Here is a 19,137-nt window from a genome sequence, read left to right as displayed (position 1 = left end):
CCCCCAGCGGATCACCCGCCGGGAAATTCCCCACCGTCACCGTCAGACCAGTCAGCCCTCTGCCAGAGGTAGAGTCCCCCCGGCGTTTGCCGGGGGGAACGGTAGATCTGGGCAGAGGAACTGGCACCCCGCCCCTTTGCAGGAAGCGGAGTCTGGTCCGCAGCTCCGTGATGGACATGCCGCCGCAATGACAGCATGACTCATCCACAAACGCCGCCTGAGCGTGCTCAATACCCAGACACGTCAGACAGCGATCGTGACCATCACCTGGCGCCAGGTAACGACCGCATCCAGAAACGCACGGGTGAAACGGCATTGTGTTTCAAATGCCTCGTCTTTAAAAAGACGTTCACCCGTGATACTCTTTTAGAAACTGCTCTAATGCTGAAGCACACAGGGGAGATGGCCGCTGCGACACAGAAGGCAGGTAGTGCAATCCTTGACTGCGCGCTTTTTCCACCCACAGGAGACCACCACCGCTGACGCGCCGTACCGCCAACACCGCAGTAAGAGTTCTAGTAGAATGGCTCGTTGCGTCTCTCTCAAAGAAGATCGGCTCCGATGCGAAATGCTGTCTATGCATTGCACCTGCTGTGTATTTATGCTCACGCTGTGATCAGCGACAGCTGGATGCAATCATGCATGCCAATGTGCATTGGCTCGTTTAGTTTACACACGAAGAGGATTGGTATCTCTAAAGCGATATCCCAATTCGTCGGTCTCCGACGTGACGTCGTAGAGACCGACTGAGAGGGAACGGATTACAGTTACATTTATTTTGTAATTAAATTACATAATACCATTACATGTAACTAGTTACATCCCAAGACTGACCCAAATAAGTTCATAATATAATGTTTTTATATAATTGTTCCTGGTCAGTTGAACTTGGTCTGTACTTACAGTAGCTTAGTCTGTGTTTCTATCCATCTTATTGAGTTTTCCACTCCCAGCTACAAAGAAACATGTCCAAACCTGAAGCCACAAAGTTCAGTTATTCATCAAACTATAGAGTCATTCTTCTAAATGTCCCGAGATACTCTTTGGAAACTTCAGGCAAAATCTAATGGGCGACCATGAACACCCACTTTTTGATTACACTAATTTTATTAGTCAGATTTATAGTTGTTCCTCATTTTCTGTACTTTGTAATGACGTATTTCACTGTGCTTCCAGCTATATTCAATGCAAAGCCCTATAATGCCTTGATCAGCATTTCGTCTAAGTATCCTGTCTCGCATCCATACTTTTCTTCCAAATTTAGTTTTTTTTTAAACTAGAAAGTGCCCTAAGAAGAGTTTTTTTTTTTTTAATTCTTATAGTGTCTGCGTATGTTGAGTGAAAGAAAAAAAAAAACCTTAAGAAAAGTTAAATACCTCATGTGTAAGTCCAAGGAGTGAATGTGTTTAATGGCACGATGAACACAAATGTTGTTGTCACAGTGCATTTTACACAGTTTAAATATTAATGAAAATTAAATTAGATTCCTGACATTCAGTATTTCTCACTCAAATGCAGATTTAAATGCATTTTGATGCCGTTTATTCACAGTAGCTTATTTTGTATTCTGGTCGTCCTGCTCTGCACTTTAAATGGACTTATATTCCCACATTCTAATTGATCTCTCTGCCTCATTTTTGGGGTACAAATTAAGACTGTCTGCCTGAAGAGACTCTTACCTTAACAAAAGTGCTCCATGATCCTATTTTTCCCTCCAAATTATTCTCTTTAAATTGGGTGTCTTGAGACAGACGAGGTGAGGACTGCAGATGAAAGGCCAGCACCTTGGACAGTTCCAGCCCGATTTTTGTGCCTGCTGGTCAAAATGAATCACTTTTAAGGAGAATGTTGTGGAGTGAAATATCAGGACAAGAACAGCTCATGCTGCTGTACTAGCCCATATGAGATTCTGAGTCTCATTAGCAACAAATAGCAATTAACCTCTATTTATTATTATCCTGCTATTTATTGTTCCCCGATTATGTTTTTCAGCTTCTGTTTTTAATCTGTTGCAGTTAAGTATAGATTCAAACATGCAATTTACCAGGTGCTGAAACAGTCATTGTATTTAGTGGTTAAAAGGCCATATTTAATGAGTAGTGGTGAAGCTATTTGTTTTTAGTTAAAATATACAATTATTCAAAAAAAAAAAAAAAAAAAATGTACAAATGTAGGTCCAACCCAAATTCAATTATGATCTAAATTGTCAGATTACTGTAAAATACAGTGTAAAATTAATCTTGCATTAAGGATACAAACTTACTTAAATTAATTAATGAATTAGGTCATCCAGTTGACCTAATGTACTGCCATACAAAAATTTGGGATCAGTAAATTTTCTCTTATGCTCAAGGCTGCATTTACTTGATCAAAAAAACAAAACAAAAACAAAACAAAGGAATAATTGCTGTTCTTTTTAACTTTGTATCAATCAATTCAACACATCCTTCGTGAATAAAAGTATTCATTTCTTTCAAAAACGAAAGAATACAACATTTTAAACAACTTTTTTTTTTTTTTTTTTTTACTTTTTAGTTATTAAAGAATCCTGAAAAAAGTATTCCAGGTTCCAGCAGAATATTAAGCAGCACAACTGTTTAGAATATTGATAATAAATCACCATATTAAAATGATGTGACACTGAAGACTGGAGAAATGATATTGAAAATTCAGCTTTAACTCAGGAATAAATTTACATTTACATTTTAAAATATATTCACATAAAAAAACAGTTATTTTATGTTGAAATAATATTTCACAGTATTACTTTTTTTCTGAATTTTTGATCAAATAACTGCAGCCTTGATGAGCATAAGAAACTTATTTAAAAATATATATTTATTTATTTATATATAGATTGCTGATCACAAACTTTTGAACGGCTGCGTATGTATAAATCATATAGGTTGCAAATAGGATAACTAGTTGCAAATTGACATAACCGCATTATTTTTATTTTATTTATTTATTTTTGCAATACTGGTATTTGTTTTCGGTTGTATTGGTACTTACTCAACTATTTAAAAAAAAACGACAACAACAACAAAACATCCAAAATACTCAAAAGAGAGAGGGAAAAAACATTACAAACTTCTATCAAATGTCCCCAAAAATACCCATGCTTTGACCAAGAATACATAATTTTTTCATTGGCTTATGGATGTTCTCCATAGCTGCAATTCTGTACTTGATCATCTTGAATGATTGATAATAAAATTATAAATTGAATTCATTTTGAAGTCAAAGAATCCTGTGGAGTTGTGATAATTCCAAGATGTGACATTTCGAGTAAGTAGGATGACTGATTATTTGGTAACGGTTTAAAATATGGTTTTATTTGTTAGTATTACTTTGTTTGTTTGTTTTTTTGCCCTCAAAATCAGATGTTGTAAATTTTTCATCATTTCTCTTGTTCTCTTACTCGTTATTTCTCTTGTTTTCCAGTACAAATAGAAAATGAAATGAATAAGAGTACAAATAAGGAAAAATAAACACACCTTCCCTGAAGTTTAAATTGCAGACTTTTGCCATTTCTTTCAGCTAACAAGCCTTAGGTTATAGAATCATTTTGTTTCTAAAGTGAGTATATCTTGATTTTAATAATGTTTAGATATTTGTGCTACAAAACTATGTTAATAAATGAGACCTTATTCTAAAGTTTCAATATAAACCAAATTAATCTTAAATCCCTAAACTCTAAAGTAAAGTATTTTTAGTGCATGACCTGTGTTGCTGTTTCTATTAGGATATAAGTTCATGAGAGAGACAGATGTAAAAAAAAAAAAAAAAAAACAATTTTCTTAACATGTAGTATCGTAAGCTTACTTTGCAGCCAGGTTTAAGGCTCTTTTTGATATTCCTTTTGCCTGTAAACATGCCTGGAGTGGCTGAGAGTGCATTCTTGAGGCATGATTTGAGTGCATTTCACCCGCTGGTCAAAACGGTGATGAATTTAAAGTAGCCTGGGTTCAGACGTGCCGCACTTCCCCAAACAACACGAATGGATCTATCACCCTGACAATAGCTTAGAACTTGGCGTGGAAATAACAAATAGAGACTCCACATGGTCACAAAGGCTAAGGCAGCAGAGAATTGCTTAAAGGAAGCCTAATACCACAGCAGTGAATTATCTATCACAGATAAGGCAAAAAAGGCTTATTTCCTCAGTTTATTTTCTTAAGTGTTGGGGTTTGTTTGTTCATGTGCAAGTAACTATATTAAAAACAAATCAAGCAAAGGATGAGGATGTGCTAACTGCTATAAATAGCCAAGTGTTAAGACCTGTAGAAGCAACTTGCTCAGTTGAGTCAACTTTGTTCAGCTTGTGTAGACTAATACTGTAGGGTCAAGCAAATTACTCATTAACATGTTTAAACTGGAATTAAATATGGTGTCAGAGGTTGGACTGAATGATTGCAAATGCACTTTGCACTCCACTTATTTCAAATGGTGTACTAGATCTGAATAGCGCTGGAGGGAATATACAGTTTCAGAGACATGTGGACATTTTTACTAAACCCGTTCTCATTGATTAAGTTCCTGCTTGAATATACAGGAAATGAAAGTATAATTTAAGGCATGAGTTTAAAAAGGCAGAGGTCAATGAAAAAGCAGATTCAAAGCAGTCCTGCATATACAGTCACATTAATATTTATGCCGGAATATCAGTGAATTTCATAAATGCTCCGCTCTGTTTCTCTTCTCATTTCCAAATGCCCACCCCAGGACGTCATGCTAGCAGTATTTTTGTACCTACGTTGTCTGCAAAACGTTTTGAATAATTACTAATTTTTGTTTTTTTCAAAAAAATTCTAAAATATTATTGCAGTTTAAAATTAATTTTCTATTTGAATATATTTTAAAATGTAATTTTCTGTGATGCAAAGCTGAATTCTCAGCATCATTACTCCAATCCTCAGTGTCACATGACCATTCAGAAATCATTCTAATATGCCGATTTGGAGCTCAAAAAACATTTCTAATCAATATTGAAAACCGTTTGTGCTGCCTAATATTTTTGTGGAAAAGGTTTGAGGTTAGTACGAATGAATGAACAAACGTACAAAGACAATAATAATAATTGTATTAATCAATGACACATTTAATTGGTCAAAAAAAAAGTAAATGCTCTTCATTGAACTTTCTATTCATTAAAGAATCCTGGGGGGAAAACGTGTATCATGGTTTCTACAAAAATATGAAATGGCAAAAATTATTTTGAACATTGGTGATAATACAAACCATTAGGCCTATTAATAATTGAGAACAAGTGAGTATCAATTCAGTATATTAGAGTAATTTCTGAAGGATAATGTGATGCTGAAGTAGGGCTGTCACGATTTCTTGATTTTAATTAAAGTACTTGATTATAAAAAAAATCCTCAGTTGCATTTTGAGTAACCAGCAAAATTCTGGAAGTGTTGCATTCAACAAATGCATTAGACTGTTTTCAAAGGCTGCATTATACATAGTCATCAACTGGCTATATTAGTGGCACAGAACGCAAACAATGCCACTGAACATATGCATACATATGCATACATATATTTAGATAACTACTATTGTGATTATATCATTATTATTATCATCATTATTATTATTATTATTATTATTAATAGTAATAGTACTGTTGCCTTCATCACAAAACATCGTCACAAAATATCATTGTTACAACTCAAACTTTACTATTGTTATTAATACTACTATTATTATTATTATTATTTATTTATTTATTTTTATTATTATTATTTATTATTATTATTATTATTATTTTATTATTATAATTATTGATATTACTGTTACCATCATCACAACATCATACTGTAATCACCATCCTTGGGATTATTGCTGTTATTATTATTATTATTATGATTACTGTTATTATTGATATTACTGTTACTGTCATCACAAAATATTAACCGTATCATCACTACCTTTGGTGTTATAGTTGTTACTCCGATTTATGGCCATTTCTATTATTTTTGAACATGCTAATACTACCTATACTGCTACTACTACTTATACATTATTATTATTATTCAGATTGTCTTGTTCTCATTTCTCATTTATTATCATTGTTGTTGTTTTTTTGTTGTTTTTTTTGTTGTTGTTAGTATAGTTTTTTGTTTGTTTTTGTTTTTTGTTGGTATTGTTTCTGTTGTTGTTGTTTCTGTTTCTGCATTTACCATGTATGTTTTTGCACTCCAAATAAAAAAAAACAAAAAAACAATGCCACTGAACCGAACAAAACTTGGATATTTTGCTGATTGTTGCTTCTGAAAATGATCAATTGTTGTCCAGTGTTGGGCTGTACTAATTGGATGGACCGGGGGAAACATTTTACTAATATAGTACTATAGACTGCCAAAAGTTAAAACAAATCAAGGGAAAGAGTGTAAAAAACTGTCTGAGGAAGAAAAGGCGTTTTAAAAAAAACCTCATTACTCTTTGCTGTCTAAAACGACGACATCTTAATCCCGTGTGGGCCACCGTAGCTTCTGTAAAGGGAGGGGTGAGCGGTGGACGCAAGTGTGCAGTACTAGTCCTGAAAAGTGAAGCCAAAACATTTTGATCGCCCCCCGGTGGCTGGCTGCAGTATAGGTCATAAACCCCGCCCTCTCCATGTAATCTAATGGGACGTGAGCCAAACTAAATAATCGAATTACACTTCAAATAATTTTTTTCCAAAGATGGTTTCCATCATGTGAGGTAGTTCTTATAATGCTGATTCATGTTCAGGTGTTCGTTGTTCTAATAAGTTCGCTTTTAGGTAGTTATTTGATGCTATAAAAACGGGGTGTGGTGTCATGGTTGTGATCTTGCGATTGGGTCTGCGGGAGTTTGGGCGGGACTTTGATACCGCGGCTCCGCCTCACGACACTACTGTGCAGACTCTGGCTCCAAACGAACCTCTACTGCGCAGAATCTGGCTCCAAACGACGTAATTTCCCTCAAGATGGCAGCGGCCATATTAAGATGAATTGGCTTCACTTTTCTATATGGAATGAAGCGGAGATGCGTCGTCCATCTTTTTTACAGTCTATGGGTGGACGGGAGCCGTTGGTTGCGATTCACAACATCACCGCTAGATGCCGCAAAAATCTACACACTGCACCTTTAAAAAATTACAATTGCTTTAGCATGGCTTTCTGTTGTAAAGAAATGGCCAAATATTAAAGATTTAGTAGGCATTTTAATTAAATGTTGTTTAGTCAATATTAAACAATGATTAAATCGAGCAATAAAGTATAAAAAACGATCATCAGGCTATTGGCGCCCTCTGCAGTCATTTGTTATAATGCGTTAGTTCTATTGTTTATAATACGTTGTTTTCACAGTCTTGCTCAATAAAACCATATGATTGCTTGCTTTTAATTCATTTTGCCGTTAATTGTAATAATCCATTGATATTTTTGATTGCACAAGGAGTGTGACACCAGTCAGTGCTGCACACAGAGATCGGGGGGTGTTCCATAAACCAAGTTTACCAAATAAGTCAGGCTTATTTCAGTTAGTCTGACTTATTTTGAGCCAAATCAAGTGACAATAAGTCAGACTAACTGAAATAAGCCTGACTTATTTGGTAAACTTGGTTTATGGAACACCCCCCTGATCTCATCATCATCCAGTCTGTCTGGAATGACATGAAGAAACAAAACAAACGGAGACAGACTAAATCCAGAAGAACTGTGGCAACATCTCCAAGATGCTTCAAGAGACCTACCTAAAAAAAAAAAAAAAAAAACTACACACAACGCACCTAGGACAAAAGCTGCTTTAAACTCAAAGGATGGTCACACCAAATGTTAATTTAATTTAGTCAATAGAAGTTTATTGATAAATAAACTGTTTCTGGATGATCTCTGTGGAGCACTAGCTGTTGTCAGACTCCTTGTGCAAAAAAACCCCCCCCCAAAAAAACAGAATTATTACAATTAAGGACAAAATGAATGTTTGGAAATGCAAACTGTTATTTCTGACACACTACAGCAATAGATAGAAATGATAGCTTATACTACTATACTACTTATACTACTACTAATATTATTTTATACCACTATTGTATGTATTTTAAGTAGTTTTAAAGGCTTAGTTTGCTTATGTCTATTTTTATTACATAAAAAAAATGCATTATAATTATCCTTGATTAATTGTCAGAATAATCAACCAATACACAATTACCAAAATAATTGTTGAGACAGCTCAACTCTCAAGACTGGAGTAATGATGCTGAAAATTCAGCTTTCAGCAAATAGACAATAGTTATTTTAACTAAGCACATTTCACAATAGTACTGTTTTGACAGTGATTTTGATCAAATAAATCCAGTCTGTATAGTGAGCATTTGAGACATGTATTCGTGAAGATTCTCAGTCACAAGCTTCATAAATATTACAAGGCTTTTCTATGCTGGGTTAACAGCTTGTGGTCTCAGTTTATATATCACACATTTGTGGAGGTTTAGTTTTCAAAGGTGTCTAGCTTTAGACAGCACCGTCTTTTTGAAAGCTCTGAGCTGACATCTATAGCACACTTGGATTGGTTTTAGTTTTGGTTTTATTTCCCAAAGCATCTGTTAGGGACCTTGGGGATGAAGACAGGGGGTGTCTGATCAAGGCTGTTTGTACATGTCTTTAGCTTTAGTTGATTTTCACTGGTGTTCGGATGAAGAAGAGGGCAGGTCTTCAAGCGTCTTTTCCTCCTTTAGCAAAAAGAAGCACTTTGTCACAGGCGCTCTCTCAGAGACAAAGGAAAAACGTGACATAAATAATTCAAAATAGCAAAATAACACCCCCTCTCCTTTCTTTTCCTCATGCTTGTAAGTAAAACTAAGACAAATGAAGAATGAAAGGCTGCGATGATGAATATTTCTCTCAGAGCGATAAAGAAGTTGTCTTTAAGTGCTCGTGAACGCTGGTGCACATCATGTGTTCGGATGACAGTTTGGTACTTGTTTTTATAAGACAGTATAAAAGCAGTCGCTTGACATTCACTCTGCCAAATGGGGTTCTTGAAGTTAAAATCGCAGGAATGAAAAAGTAACAGCCACTGTAATTTAAACACTGATGGAAGCAAACTTCCATGTGCTAAGTGCCTTTGAAGCATCCAGACTCATATGGTGTGACGCTATTAACACAAAAATGTAATAACATATGATAAATCAGTCAGGCTTTACTCCATTCTTATTTTTTTCTACATGAGGCACATGAAGAGTGCAAAGAGAACAAAAAAAAAATGAAATTTTTTGAAAGGAGGATAAGGCATTTGGCATTTCCTTACATGCTAGCTGTTTTATTGCTGTTGAAAAAATGTGAAACAAATAATTAAAGGCTGCCTGTTGAATTATTGAAAATAAGAAAAAAGCTTTAAGTGGGTGCAAAAATTATTTGCACTTTCTTATAAGCCACAAATATGATATTTTACTGCTCAAGAAACTTGTAAACTGTTGTGCCACTTAATGTTTTTGATGTATGATTTATTTTATTTTTTTAGGATTATTTAATGCATTTTTGATGAGAATTTGTGTGGGATGTATTAATAAATGCTCAAGAGACTTTTTTTTTTTTTTATAAATGTTGAAAACAGTTGTGCCACTTGTGCCACTTTTTTTTTTTTTGTGGAAACCATATTTTATTTTATTATTTTATTTATTTAAAAATTTAATTTAATTTTGTTTTATTTTATTTTAAAATTATTTGCACTTTCTTATAAGCTACAAATATGCTATTTTACTACTCAAGAAGCTTTTCTCGTCATTAATGTTGAAAACAGTTGTGCTGCTTAATGTTTTTGTGGAAACCATTGTTTATTTCATATTTTATTTATTATTTTTATGATTATGTTTTTTTTTTTGTGGAAACCATATATTATTTATTTATTTATTATTTTAAAATCATTTGCACTTTCTTATAAGCCACAAATATGCTATTTAATTGCTCAAGTAATTATTTTATTTTATTTTATTTTAAAATTGTTACATTTATTTGCACTTTCTTATAAGCAACAAATATGCTATTTTACTGCTCAAGAAACTTTTCTCATTATTAATGTTAAAACAGTTGTGTCGCTTAATGTTTTTGTGGATACCATGATTTATTTTATTTATTTTTTAGGATTATTTAATGAATTTTTGATGAGAATTTGTGTGGGATATATAAATAAATGCTCAATAAAATAGTTTTTGTGCCATAGTTGTGCCACTTAATGATTTTTTTGTGGAAACTTTTTTATTTTTTATGGATTATTTGATAAATTGTTTTAATCATTTGTGTGTTTTATTTTTTTGTACAAAGAATGACTTCACCTTTCTATAATATATAATATGACGCATATATTTGACGGCTAGGTTCAATTAAATAAAAACTGAATGAATAAATCTAATTATATTAGAGTATATGCAGTTCAACATGACGGTATGTTTGTCATGTATTATTCACACAGATTATTTTCCATCAATACCCATGTTTAAACAATAATGCTGAATCTAATCATCTCTAACATTTTATCTTGATTTGAATTTCCAAGTAGTCTGTAACACGGACTGAGATGATTCTATGGAGTCGTTCTTTTATTGATGTCTTTTATTAATGATTTGAACATATGTGACTTATGCTTGCGCTGAAGCCTTAATGTCAGGCAGTACATATTTTATTATGCTCATCATAAATCTCAATTCAGGACTTGATTACATATTCCTATCACCCTTCTTAACATCCCCCTGTGTTCGGGCAGAGATTATGCCCATCTTACTTTCTTTTTAATTAATTTCTCATTTTTTCTGCATGAGGCCTATATGTCTTAATGACAACCGGCAGACTGTGAGGTGGAAGTTTAACACTCCTTTACTCGCCAAGAAAACACTGAATACTCAGTATTGAATGCTGGAGATCATAATGCCCAGAAGCATTATGGGAAACCGCAAAGTGCTTTATTAGGGTGAATTGTATTGCATTTTGTCCCATCTTTCCATATCACAAAGAATAAGAGACTCTGATCTTGAGAGTGAATAAAGTTGCTTGAATATAGCAGCCACATTGTTGATCTCTCAAAGGAAATAGCTACCTTGCTTATTGCATTGATTTTGCACATGTGCCGAGTGGCATTATTATGTGGATAGAGAAAAGCAAAGCAAGGCAAGGCTCCTGGCTTTGCGATTGAAGTATGATGAATTGAAATCTACTATTTCTGAAATTAGAGACAAGGTTGGTCAGGTGCTCACAGACGTGAATGTCTTTAAAGAGTTATTCTTGCTTTTACCAGTCGAATGTACTAACCCTGAGCACCTTTCAGCTTGCCTCTGTGGACTGAATGTGCTTGGATTACAATCAACTATTGTTAATTATTAAGTTTTCTTGATGCTCCTATATCTGTGGAGGAATTTCATAAAGCTTACACTTCTGCTATACACAGAGAAACCACCCGGTTTTCATGGCATAGAGCTTTTCATCATTGTAGGATATCATCATCTACCTTCTGTTAAATGTTATTGTACAGTGTTATATTTATCTCCCACCTTGTGATGAAAAATATAGAGTGGGAAGCTCTAGTCTTAGGACAGTCGGTTTGATTTGTGGTGCAATTATGCCAATGAATACAGTAACAAAAGCAGTAATCGTTCAATAATATGAGACATAATGTACTTTAACTGAAATATGTTCACAGAGACTATGAATACAAAAAGTGTTTAAGTTTAAGGTATATTTGATCAAAGAATGATAAATGCCATATGCCAAATGCCAAAAAAGACAATTTAGGAATATATTGGCTTGCTTTTCAGAGTGAAACATGTTTTTTTTAAAACCATGATTCATTTTATTTTATTTATCTATTTTTAAGGATTATTTAATGAATTTTTGATGAGAATTTGTGTGGGATATATAAATAAATGCTAATTATTTTTTATTTTATTTTATTTGACTTTTTATTTTTATACACAATTTTGAGTAAAACATTTTTTTTTAATTCTGAGCTGTGACAATGTTTCCAATATTTAAACTTACAATTAAAAAATATTTAAAAAATATTTGAAACTTGTCAGTTATTTAGTATTTATCATGTCTACAGTCAATCTGCTAAACAGAAAATTACCCAAAGCGCATCTAATACAATTGAGACATTTAAAATAAAAATTAGTGTTCACTGCAAGTTGAATAGTAATATGTTAGTTTATTGATTATAAAATGATGAAGTATGATTTAGGGTCATTGATTTAACCATTTTATTGCTTTTAAGATAGAATAAGTTATAATTATTTCTGAATAACTTTTATATACTTAGTATCACTTAGACACTACTATTCACTACCGTTTTGTAATTTTTTAATATTGTGTAACAATATACACTTCTGTTAGGTCAATTTTAAGTGTTTTTTTATTTAATAAAAGAAATTAATACTTTTATTCAGCGAGGATGTGTTAAATTGATAAAGTGATAGCAAAGCCTTATATTGTTAGAAATATTTATATTTTGAATAATGCTGTATGTTTAAATGTGTAGTCATCCAAAAATACTGAAAAAAGTATAACAGGTTATAAAAAATACAAATAAATAAATAAAGTTATATAAAAAAATTAAATAAACAAAATTAAGCAGCAATGTTTCCAAACTTCAAATAATCAGCATATTAGAATGATATCTGAAGAATCATGTGACACTGGAGACTGGAGTAATGGCTGATGACAATTCAGCTTTGAACCACAGCAATAAATTACTTTTTAAAGTATATTTAAATTAAAATCCATTGTATTAAATTTAAATAATATTTCAGGGTATTATAGTTTATTTTTTTCTGTATTTATTATCAGTGTTGGGGAAAGCTACTTTTAAATGTAATGCATTATATTGAGTTATACTCTCTAAAAAAAAGTAACTAATTACGTTACTTAGTTACTTTTTATGGAAAGTAATGCGTTACATTTACTTTTGCATTACTTTTTAAATCTGGGCAGGGCTCGCTTGTTTGTTTGTAATATAAAAAGTACTATTTTTGGCAAATGTAAAAGCCTTTTCACACCAAAAGCCTCAGGCTTAGAGAAAAGTAAATTCATGTCTGTATAGTACACCGCAGAAGTAAAACGTCAACTCTTCAGCAATAAAAAAAATATATAAAAAATGTTGGATTTTCTTGAGTAATTTTTGCTTAATATTATGGATGAATTGGATCATTGAAGGTTGGTAGCAAAGACACAGGTTAATAAAGTGGGATTAATTGCATAAAGGATATTTGTAGTATTTAACATATTTAATTATTGCAGGTTTGCGTTGAATTTCACTGTTTTTATTCATTTTGAAGAATACTGTATCTTTTTTTTTTTTTTTTTTTTTTTTTGAGTGAGATGAATGAATGCATGTTCACATTTATTCTAGAACTAAAGTAACATCTTACTCACAATTTCTCTCAACATGGGGACAGGAGAGCTGTTAATAATAATAAACAGATCCCAAACTTTCGAACAGCAGTGTATATATGATTTAGGTTGAGATATAAACCTCTACTCAGCCCTATTTAAATGCATCACATTTTATCATCAAACAACTTTTGTGGAACATTGCAGACTACAGTATAGTTTCAGCAGCCATGTTTAAGCGTGTTGCCTTCTGCAAACTGAAATTTGATCAATGTTAAACTGAAAATGAATCAGGAAAGGCTGAATTCATTTGCCAAACTTTCAGTAGAAACTAAACTTTTCTCTGAGTACAGACTCATATCATCGTTGACTTTGCCAAATGTCAAGGTGCATCTCGAGCTCTGTGAATTGTGTCGGCTTCCCATGATAAATGTAACGGGTGCCGTTTTCCCCCTCTGCGGGTCTATTTCGGCACAGTTTCTGTGTATTAAGTGAGCAGTTCAGATGAAGCTCAAATGCAGGCACAGAATAGCTCATCCAGATTCAGACAGGCTGATCAAATAAGTTCCGCATTACATCGAGAGGGCCCTAGGGGGAAGTTGGGGGATATCCTTTTCTCAGTGTGTATTCCCCAGCTTGCTACTAGCAAATAAGCCTGTTAGCGACACAGCAATGCTGAGTCACACAGCAAAGGATTCAGCAAATAACGTGGAAATGTCGTCTTTTTCCCCTTTCCATGTTGCTGTGTAATCATAATGTCATTTTTGAAAGATTTTTATGAGATTTTAATGAGAACTAGCAGCAGCTGAAGGTGTGAATGGCAGTTGTAGCCTTAATATTACTGTTATCACTTACACTGATGTTGAATGATGACCTCAGATGTGTTTGCAAACACCGCCACAAGGCCGGGAAAGGCAAATTGTTGTTAAAACAAACAAAGCCATTAAATACAATGACAAAATACGTCTTTGACATTGATGGGAATTGCTTTTCAGTGCGAATCCATTTAATTCATGAGCTGCTGATTCTGAGAGCCCAGGAAATCGTGACCTTCTTTTGAGTGCTGAGGGAAGAAAAAAAAGTTTCTTAATATGTACAACAGCACCCTAGTAGTCGCTGAAATCGGTGAGTATTCCATCAGATAATATTATTTTGGCCTCAAGGATTTTGTAATATAGGCATACTGTCTTTCTAAGTAGTGAATCACCCTGTCAGTTAAGTAATGTACACATGGTTTCCAGTGCAAAACGCCCTAAAGATCGCCTCAAAATATTATTTTCTTATATTCCGGTTGTCCTCAGAGAGCGAATGTGAGTAAAACTGCATTTTATAAGCAACAGAGGAAACTCACGCTGGAGTCGGATATGTCAAGAGCGAAACTCTTCTTTCAAACGCGCAGGGAAATTAAGACAGGGACTCAAAACAACCCACACAACCTCGCCAGAGGGTAGAAAGCATCCTGCAAATCCACAAAGTAATGAAATAACTTTCCAGACAGAGGAAGAAAGCTCGGCTAAGAGCTGTAGTTAGGAGTTACCCTATAGTGCTGATTTAAGAACGGTTCCGCGGTTTACCTTACGATCGTTAACGTTGGAATTGTATTAGAAGGACGTCTGGTCGAAAATTAGAGCAAAGTGACTTCTGCCTGGGCTTTTGCAAAGCACATTCGGACATTTAGACTCTTTCCTCATTTAAAGCCTACTTAAGTGAAAATGAGAGACGTTCCCTGTCAAGGTTGGGTTGGCAGTGCCCAATGATGCCTTGATTGAGCTGTCGATTCCATTAACAAGCAATTGGCCAGTCGTAGATTTGTATTGACAGCTCAACTGACAACTCTATACAAGTGAGGAAGGTTTCAGAAATGCCTTAGATTGAAGGATAAAGTTTTAATAAATCATGTCTTTTTTAATCTATTGTAAAATCTTTGATTTATTTGGAGAAGTAGACTTCAGAAACGGTTCTTATCAGTGTTGGGGAATGTTGATTTGAAAAATAATGTGTAATGATGTTGTACATTTAATATAAAAATGTGAAAAGGAAATGTGTTACTTCACTAAGACTATCTTAATATATATTAATAAATGATTATATACACGGCAATTTAAGTTTGGGATCAGTAAGATATATATTTTTTTTTTAAGGAAGTTTCTTATGCTCGTCAAGGCTGTGTTTATTTGATCATACTATTGTGAAATATTATTATGATGTAAAATAACTTTTTCTTTTTTAATGTACATTAAAATCGAATTTATTCCTGCGATCAAAGTTGAATTTTCAGCATTATTACTTTAGTATTCAGTGTCACACGACTTCAGAAACTCAGAAGACATTCTAATATGCTGATTTATTATCAATGCTGGAAACAGTTGTTCTGCCCAATATTTTTTTGGAACCTATGATACTTTTTAGCCACTTTTAATTTTCTTCAGCCATAACCTTCACATGAACCTTCAAAAATCATTCTAATATGCTGATTTATTATCAGTGTTGGAAACATTTGTGCTGCCAAATATGTTTTGGAACTGTGGTACTTATTTCAGGATTATTTGATGAATAAAAAGTTAAAAAGAACAGCATTTATTTAAAATATAAGCATTTTCTAAAAGGTTTAAAAGTTTGTGGTCAGTACATTTTTCTTTTTTTGAGTATTAATTATTAAAAGTATTAATATATTAATGCTTTTATTTAGCAAAGATGTATTAAATTTTGATAAAAAGTGATAGCAAACACTTAAATTGTTAGAAAAGATTAATATTTTTAACTTTTTATTTATCAAAAAATCCTGAAAAAAGTATTACAGGTTCCAAAACATGTTTGGCAGCACAGCTGTTTCCAACACTGATAATAAATCAGCATATTAGAACGATTTTTGAAGGTTCATGTGACACGTAAGACTTGAGTAATACCTGAATAAAGTTCAGTTTTTACATCACATGAATAAATTATATTTTAAAGTATTTTAAAATAGAAACCATTGTTTTATATTGTAATAACATTTCACAATATTACTGTTTTTTTTTTTCTGTATTTTTGAGCAAATAAATGCAGTCTTGAGCATAGAGACTTCTTTAAAAACATTACAAATCATACTGATCCTAAACATTTAAACAGCGTGTAAATATATATGCATACATAAGTCAATATTATGGTTTATGTATAACTTTGCTTCAAGTCTGTTTATTTATTCACACATTCTCAAGATAAACTACAGCCTTATTTTATGAACGTAAAAGACAATCTCTTAACGGTATGATATGTGTAGTAAACGGGGCTCACGTCACCAATGACGCTGTGATTTTGGGTCACACGTCACTCAAGGTGCGTTTGTGAGTCTATCAGATGACCAATTCCCACCTCGCTGGGTTCAGTGTATCAGTCAAAGACTGTTAATTTGGCAATAGGTCAATAAATTGAGATTTGCACCCTGGAGGGAGTTGGTCAACTGATTTATCTGAAGGTTTGGTGGTTTAGCTAGCTAGTAGAGCCTTGAATCATCAACACAATGAACACAATTGTAATAAAATTAATGAAATTTATTAACAATAGATATGCAAGAGTAAATACAACACTAGTGATAAACCAATAAATGAATACACACTGCTAATAGATAATAGGCAACTAAATGTGAAAGAAGATACCAAATAAAGTGTAGAAACTAACAAAATGGAATGAACGCAGAATGGCAGAATGCAATGCTGTTGAGCTGAAAGTGGCAATAAAAGAGATTTCTATGGTAATGTTGTCTATGGGAAACCCACTTAATGGCTCTGGTAGGTTTAATGATAAATAACTGCGTATTTATCTTGGAACAAACAATATAGCTATCATTTGTAATGCTGACCACAAGTAAATGTTATCTAAACAGGTTAGAAAACATAGGCTGCAGGTATAAACTAAGCCAAGGTCTTTAGGAAAGAGGTTTGGTAAGTTTATAGTTACGTTCCACTTGGTCGGGTGATCAGTCCGGCGGCAGAGACGTCTTCCACTGGTGATGCGGTTTGCATATAGTGGGGAGGGCACAGAGTTGCGTTCCGGTAGCCGTCGAGGCGCTGACCTGGAGGATGCTTGACTTCTGTTGTGCCAAAGAGGGTCCTTAGGGCGTGGACCGGCCAGCTGGGTCAAATGGATTCTCACAGGGTCCTTTGCAGCAGGGCTGCGTCGTTGAGGATCCGTGTGCTCAAGGCAGTGTCTGCCAATGTGGAGGTCCTTTGCGGACTGGGCTGCGCTGCTTTCGGAGTGGCAGGAGTCAGACGGGGTCCGTCACTGCTGGGTCCTTTGCAACTGAAGGGCAGCCGAATTCAGTATAGAAGGTTTACTCAAGAGCTGAGTGGATCCTTAGCTGTCTTGAAGTCTCTTTCCTCGTCAGGCCAGAAACTCAGGACCTTGTATCTGCTAATATCTTAACCTTGAGGGGTTCAGACTCAGAACGGTGTAGCTGTTAATGTCTCTTCCCTTACGGGACTTAGACGCAGTACGGTGTAACTGTTAATGTCTCTTCCCTTACGGGTCTTAGACGCAGTACGGTGTAACTGTTAATGTCTCTTCCCTTACGGGACTTAGACGCAGTACGGTGTAACTGTTAATGTCTCTTCCCTTACGGGACTTAGACGCAGTACAAGGAGTGTCTTTTCGGAGGCTACCTTTATCTCTTTTTGATGAGGAGGAGATTGGAATCTAGCGCCTCTCCATTCCAGGAATGTGATTGGCCACTTGTGTCTGAGGTGGCCATGGTGTTACCCGCCCTAGTGTGGAACTCATTTGCATATAGTAGAGTACAAAGTTAGACAGTGTCTTTTACAATTTACCCAATGCAACATTTCTTTACCAAACCTCTTTCAAATTGTTACCCACATTATGAGGAGCAAAAAGAGTCCAAACATGATAGAAAACTGTTGAACAATCACTTATTCATATCATAATATGTTAATACGCCTGCTTCTGTGAACTGTTAGGTTAACAGTCCAGTGCCATCAACATACACTGTACTTTATCAAAGGGTGAAGTGAATCTGTTGCAGTTTACATCAGTTTAAGGTCTCCAAACATATGTATGAATGGATTTGGATGGATCTTTGTGGCCTTCTTTGTTTCGGCCACTGCTGTTGCATCCTGAAGGAATTTTTATGGCAGTCATTCCCAAACCTTAGGATTGGAGAGGGTCAATCCGTAGTCCAATGAGAAGTCCTCTCTTAGGTGGTCGTAGGTGCAGAAGGTCTCTCTTCCTGTTCTGTTAGAGGTGTCTGGTAGTTGTCTTGGCATCTTATCTGATGTTTCTGAACATTTGTTTATGTTCCTCAACCAAGATCCAATCACAGTGTGGCACATCTCCCTCCACCCTGGCAGATAGGGAAGGGGGCCTGCCATAAACTGACCCTTGGAATGCCATTTCGACCGTTGTTCACTACATATGTGACCGTTGTCAGAGCTTTGCCTGTTACTTTCTTATCCACTTTGAGCAGACTCTGAGTATTCTTCAATATAATTTGACTTTTGAAAGATGAAGTGCTAAATGCATCCATAACATCCAAATGTCAACATTATGCTTGTTGCAATCTTTTATTCCCTCTCTAGAACTCCTCCACAAGTCTGTTTCTCAGAATCTAGCTTTTATTCTGATCTTGTTTACTCCTCTTAGTAATTTTCCTCTCCTCTTCGTTGGGATGGGCTTTTTTTTTTTTTAAAGAAAAGTCTACAATTTGTTATTCTCTTCCTCCAGCTGTGTTCTGATCACAGCTCTCGATCAGGCTTTGTTCCCTCAGGCTACATTGACTGGATGGAGATACATTTTGACA

This window comes from Garra rufa, chromosome 6 (assembly GCF_049309525.1).
Source record: "Garra rufa chromosome 6, GarRuf1.0, whole genome shotgun sequence".
NCBI classification, from domain to species: Eukaryota; Metazoa; Chordata; class Actinopteri; order Cypriniformes; family Cyprinidae; genus Garra; species Garra rufa.
The sequence above is the reverse complement of the archived record's forward strand: the minus strand, read 5'-3'. Positions refer to the sequence as shown.